Source organism: Nerophis lumbriciformis, linkage group LG12 (assembly GCF_033978685.3).
Source record: "Nerophis lumbriciformis linkage group LG12, RoL_Nlum_v2.1, whole genome shotgun sequence".
In the NCBI taxonomy this organism is placed as follows: Eukaryota; Metazoa; Chordata; class Actinopteri; order Syngnathiformes; family Syngnathidae; genus Nerophis; species Nerophis lumbriciformis.
In genome coordinates, this window is record NC_084559.2 from 7053146 (window position 1) to 7060645 (window position 7500).

The following is a 7500-nucleotide window of genomic DNA, read 5'->3' on the forward strand; positions in this document are numbered from 1 at the left end:
TAACCCTAACCCTAACCCTAACCCTAACCCTAACCCTAACCCTAACCCTAACCCTAACCCTAACCCTAACCCTAACCCTAACCCTAACCCTAACCCTAACCCTAACCCTAACCCTAACCCTAACCCTAACCCTAACCCTAACCCTAACCCTAACCCTAACCCTAACCCTAACCCTAACCCTAACCCTAACCCTAACCCTAACCCTAACCCTAACCCTAACCCTAACCCTAACCCTAACCCTAACCCTAACCCTAACCCTAACCCTAACCCTAACCCTAACCCTAACCCTAACCCTAACCCTAACCCTAACCCTAACCCTAACCCTAACCCTAACCCTAACCCTAACCCTAACCCTAACCCTAACCCTAACCCTAACCCTAACCCTAACCCTAACCCTAACCCTAACCCTAACCCTAACCCTAACCCTAACCCTAACCCTAACCCTAACCCTAACCCTAACCCTAACCCTAACCCTAACCCTAACCCTAACCCTAACCCTAACCCTAACCCTAACCCTAACCCTAACCCTAACCCTAACCCTAACCCTAACCCTAACCCTAACCCTAACCCTAACCCTAACCCTAACCCTAACCCTAACCCTAACCCTAACCCTAACCCTAACCCTAACCCTAACCCTAACCCTAACCCTAACCCTAACCCTAACCCTAACCCTAACCCTAACCCTAACCCTAACCCTAACCCTAACCCTAACCCTAACCCTAACCCTAACCCTAACCCTAACCCTAACCCTAACCCTAACCCTAACCCTAACCCTAACCCTAACCCTAACCCTAACCCTAACCCTAACCCTAACCCTAACCCTAACCCTAACCCTAACCCTAACCCTAACCCTAACCCTAACCCTAACCCTAACCCTAACCCTAACCCTAACCCTAACCCTAACCCTAACCCTAACCCTAACCCTAACCCTAACCCTAACCCTAACCCTAACCCTAACCCTAACCCTAACCCTAACCCTAACCCTAACCCTAACCCTAACCCTAACCCTAACCCTAACCCTAACCCTAACCCTAACCCTAACCCTAACCCTAACCCTAACCCTAACCCTAACCCTAACCCTAACCCTAACCCTAACCCTAACCCTAACCCTAACCCTAACCCTAACCCTAACCCTAACCCTAACCCTAACCCTAACCCTAACCCTAACCCTAACCCTAACCCTAACCCTAACCCTAACCCTAACCCTAACCCTAACCCTAACCCTAACCCTAACCCTAACCCTAACCCTAACCCTAACCCTAACCCTAACCCTAACCCTAACCCTAACCCTAACCCTAACCCTAACCCTAACCCTAACCCTAACCCTAACCCTAACCCTAACCCTAACCCTAACCCTAACCCTAACCCTAACCCTAACCCTAACCCTAACCCTAACCCTAACCCTAACCCTAACCCTAACCCTAACCCTAACCCTAACCCTAACCCTAACCCTAACCCTAACCCTAACCCTAACCCTAACCCTAACCCTAACCCTAACCCTAACCCTAACCCTAACCCTAACCCTAACCCTAACCCTAACCCTAACCCTAACCCTAACCCTAACCCTAACCCTAACCCTAACCCTAACCCTAACCCTAACCCTAACCCTAACCCTAACCCTAACCCTAACCCTAACCCTAACCCTAACCCTAACCCTAACCCTAACCCTAACCCTAACCCTAACCCTAACCCTAACCCTAACCCTAACCCTAACCCTAACCCTAACCCTAACCCTAACCCTAACCCTAACCCTAACCCTAACCCTAACCCTAACCCTAACCCTAACCCTAACCCTAACCCTAACCCTAACCCTAACCCTAACCCTAACCCTAACCCTAACCCTAACCCTAACCCTAACCCTAACCCTAACCCTAACCCTAACCCTAACCCTAACCCTAACCCTAACCCTAACCCTAACCCTAACCCTAACCCTAACCCTAACCCTAACCCTAACCCTAACCCTAACCCTAACCCTAACCCTAACCCTAACCCTAACCCTAACCCTAACCCTAACCCTAACCCTAACCCTAACCCTAACCCTAACCCTAACCCTAACCCTAACCCTAACCCTAACCCTAACCCTAACCCTAACCCTAACCCTAACCCTAACCCTAACCCTAACCCTAACCCTAACCCTAACCCTAACCCTAACCCTAACCCTAACCCTAACCCTAACCCTAACCCTAACCCTAACCCTAACCCTAACCCTAACCCTAACCCTAACCCTAACCCTAACCCTAACCCTAACCCTAACCCTAACCCTAACCCTAACCCTAACCCTAACCCTAACCCTAACCCTAACCCTAACCCTAACCCTAACCCTAACCCTAACCCTAACCCTAACCCTAACCCTAACCCTAACCCTAACCCTAACCCTAACCCTAACCCTAACCCTAACCCTAACCCTAACCCTAACCCTAACCCTAACCCTAACCCTAACCCTAACCCTAACCCTAACCCTAACCCTAACCCTAACCCTAACCCTAACCCTAACCCTAACCCTAACCCTAACCCTAACCCTAACCCTAACCCTAACCCTAACCCTAACCCTAACCCTAACCCTAACCCTAACCCTAACCCTAACCCTAACCCTAACCCTAACCCTAACCCTAACCCTAACCCTAACCCTAACCCTAACCCTAACCCTAACCCTAACCCTAACCCTAACCCTAACCCTAACCCTAACCCTAACCCTAACCCTAACCCTAACCCTAACCCTAACCCTAACCCTAACCCTAACCCTAACCCTAACCCTAACCCTAACCCTAACCCTAACCCTAACCCTAACCCTAACCCTAACCCTAACCCTAACCCTAACCCTAACCCTAACCCTAACCCTAACCCTAACCCTAACCCTAACCCTAACCCTAACCCTAACCCTAACCCTAACCCTAACCCTAACCCTAACCCTAACCCTAACCCTAACCCTAACCCTAACCCTAACCCTAACCCTAACCCTAACCCTAACCCTAACCCTAACCCTAACCCTAACCCTAACCCTAACCCTAACCCTAACCCTAACCCTAACCCTAACCCTAACCCTAACCCTAACCCTAACCCTAACCCTAACCCTAACCCTAACCCTAACCCTAACCCTAACCCTAACCCTAACCCTAACCCTAACCCTAACCCTAACCCTAACCCTAACCCTAACCCTAACCCTAACCCTAACCCTAACCCTAACCCTAACCCTAACCCTAACCCTAACCCTAACCCTAACCCTAACCCTAACCCTAACCCTAACCCTAACCCTAACCCTAACCCTAACCCTAACCCTAACCCTAACCCTAACCCTAACCCTAACCCTAACCCTAACCCTAACCCTAACCCTAACCCTAACCCTAACCCTAACCCTAACCCTAACCCTAACCCTAACCCTAACCCTAACCCTAACCCTAACCCTAACCCTAACCCTAACCCTAACCCTAACCCTAACCCTAACCCTAACCCTAACCCTAACCCTAACCCTAACCCTAACCCTAACCCTAACCCTAACCCTAACCCTAACCCTAACCCTAACCCTAACCCTAACCCTAACCCTAACCCTAACCCTAACCCTAACCCTAACCCTAACCCTAACCCTAACCCTAACCCTAACCCTAACCCTAACCCTAACCCTAACCCTAACCCTAACCCTAACCCTAACCCTAACCCTAACCCTAACCCTAACCCTAACCCTAACCCTAACCCTAACCCTAACCCTAACCCTAACCCTAACCCTAACCCTAACCCTAACCCTAACCCTAACCCTAACCCTAACCCTAACCCTAACCCTAACCCTAACCCTAACCCTAACCCTAACCCTAACCCTAACCCTAACCCTAACCCTAACCCTAACCCTAACCCTAACCCTAACCCTAACCCTAACCCTAACCCTAACCCTAACCCTAACCCTAACCCTAACCCTAACCCTAACCCTAACCCTAACCCTAACCCTAACCCTAACCCTAACCCTAACCCTAACCCTAACCCTAACCCTAACCCTAACCCTAACCCTAACCCTAACCCTAACCCTAACCCTAACCCTAACCCTAACCCTAACCCTAACCCTAACCCTAACCCTAACCCTAACCCTAACCCTAACCCTAACCCTAACCCTAACCCTAACCCTAACCCTAACCCTAACCCTAACCCTAACCCTAACCCTAACCCTAACCCTAACCCTAACCCTAACCCTAACCCTAACCCTAACCCTAACCCTAACCCTAACCCTAACCCTAACCCTAACCCTAACCCTAACCCTAACCCTAACCCTAACCCTAACCCTAACCCTAACCCTAACCCTAACCCTAACCCTAACCCTAACCCTAACCCTAACCCTAACCCTAACCCTAACCCTAACCCTAACCCTAACCCTAACCCTAACCCTAACCCTAACCCTAACCCTAACCCTAACCCTAACCCTAACCCTAACCCTAACCCTAACCCTAACCCTAACCCTAACCCTAACCCTAACCCTAACCCTAACCCTAACCCTAACCCTAACCCTAACCCTAACCCTAACCCTAACCCTAACCCTAACCCTAACCCTAACCCTAACCCTAACCCTAACCCTAACCCTAACCCTAACCCTAACCCTAACCCTAACCCTAACCCTAACCCTAACCCTAACCCTAACCCTAACCCTAACCCTAACCCTAACCCTAACCCTAACCCTAACCCTAACCCTAACCCTAACCCTAACCCTAACCCTAACCCTAACCCTAACCCTAACCCTAACCCTAACCCTAACCCTAACCCTAACCCTAACCCTAACCCTAACCCTAACCCTAACCCTAACCCTAACCCTAACCCTAACCCTAACCCTAACCCTAACCCTAACCCTAACCCTAACCCTAACCCTAACCCTAACCCTAACCCTAACCCTAACCCTAACCCTAACCCTAACCCTAACCCTAACCCTAACCCTAACCCTAACCCTAACCCTAACCCTAACCCTAACCCTAACCCTAACCCTAACCCTAACCCTAACCCTAACCCTAACCCTAACCCTAACCCTAACCCTAACCCTAACCCTAACCCTAACCCTAACCCTAACCCTAACCCTAACCCTAACCCTAACCCTAACCCTAACCCTAACCCTAACCCTAACCCTAACCCTAACCCTAACCCTAACCCTAACCCTAACCCTAACCCTAACCCTAACCCTAACCCTAACCCTAACCCTAACCCTAACCCTAACCCTAACCCTAACCCTAACCCTAACCCTAACCCTAACCCTAACCCTAACCCTAACCCTAACCCTAACCCTAACCCTAACCCTAACCCTAACCCTAACCCTAACCCTAACCCTAACCCTAACCCTAACCCTAACCCTAACCCTAACCCTAACCCTAACCCTAACCCTAACCCTAACCCTAACCCTAACCCTAACCCTAACCCTAACCCTAACCCTAACCCTAACCCTAACCCTAACCCTAACCCTAACCCTAACCCTAACCCTAACCCTAACCCTAACCCTAACCCTAACCCTAACCCTAACCCTAACCCTAACCCTAACCCTAACCCTAACCCTAACCCTAACCCTAACCCTAACCCTAACCCTAACCCTAACCCTAACCCTAACCCTAACCCTAACCCTAACCCTAACCCTAACCCTAACCCTAACCCTAACCCTAACCCTAACCCTAACCCTAACCCTAACCCTAACCCTAACCCTAACCCTAACCCTAACCCTAACCCTAACCCTAACCCTAACCCTAACCCTAACCCTAACCCTAACCCTAACCCTAACCCTAACCCTAACCCTAACCCTAACCCTAACCCTAACCCTAACCCTAACCCTAACCCTAACCCTAACCCTAACCCTAACCCTAACCCTAACCCTAACCCTAACCCTAACCCTAACCCTAACCCTAACCCTAACCCTAACCCTAACCCTAACCCTAACCCTAACCCTAACCCTAACCCTAACCCTAACCCTAACCCTAACCCTAACCCTAACCCTAACCCTAACCCTAACCCTAACCCTAACCCTAACCCTAACCCTAACCCTAACCCTAACCCTAACCCTAACCCTAACCCTAACCCTAACCCTAACCCTAACCCTAACCCTAACCCTAACCCTAACCCTAACCCTAACCCTAACCCTAACCCTAACCCTAACCCTAACCCTAACCCTAACCCTAACCCTAACCCTAACCCTAACCCTAACCCTAACCCTAACCCTAACCCTAACCCTAACCCTAACCCTAACCCTAACCCTAACCCTAACCCTAACCCTAACCCTAACCCTAACCCTAACCCTAACCCTAACCCTAACCCTAACCCTAACCCTAACCCTAACCCTAACCCTAACCCTAACCCTAACCCTAACCCTAACCCTAACCCTAACCCTAACCCTAACCCTAACCCTAACCCTAACCCTAACCCTAACCCTAACCCTAACCCTAACCCTAACCCTAACCCTAACCCTAACCCTAACCCTAACCCTAACCCTAACCCTAACCCTAACCCTAACCCTAACCCTAACCCTAACCCTAACCCTAACCCTAACCCTAACCCTAACCCTAACCCTAACCCTAACCCTAACCCTAACCCTAACCCTAACCCTAACCCTAACCCTAACCCTAACCCTAACCCTAACCCTAACCCTAACCCTAACCCTAACCCTAACCCTAACCCTAACCCTAACCCTAACCCTAACCCTAACCCTAACCCTAACCCTAACCCTAACCCTAACCCTAACCCTAACCCTAACCCTAACCCTAACCCTAACCCTAACCCTAACCCTAACCCTAACCCTAACCCTAACCCTAACCCTAACCCTAACCCTAACCCTAACCCTAACCCTAACCCTAACCCTAACCCTAACCCTAACCCTAACCCTAACCCTAACCCTAACCCTAACCCTAACCCTAACCCTAACCCTAACCCTAACCCTAACCCTAACCCTAACCCTAACCCTAACCCTAACCCTAACCCTAACCCTAACCCTAACCCTAACCCTAACCCTAACCCTAACCCTAACCCTAACCCTAACCCTAACCCTAACCCTAACCCTAACCCTAACCCTAACCCTAACCCTAACCCTAACCCTAACCCTAACCCTAACCCTAACCCTAACCCTAACCCTAACCCTAACCCTAACCCTAACCCTAACCCTAACCCTAACCCTAACCCTAACCCTAACCCTAACCCTAACCCTAACCCTAACCCTAACCCTAACCCTAACCCTAACCCTAACCCTAACCCTAACCCTAACCCTAACCCTAACCCTAACCCTAACCCTAACCCTAACCCTAACCCTAACCCTAACCCTAACCCTAACCCTAACCCTAACCCTAACCCTAACCCTAACCCTAACCCTAACCCTAACCCTAACCCTAACCCTAACCCTAACCCTAACCCTAACCCTAACCCTAACCCTAACCCTAACCCTAACCCTAACCCTAACCCTAACCCTAACCCTAACCCTAACCCTAACCCTAACCCTAACCCTAACCCTAACCCTAACCCTAACCCTAACCCTAACCCTAACCCTAACCCTAACCCTAACCC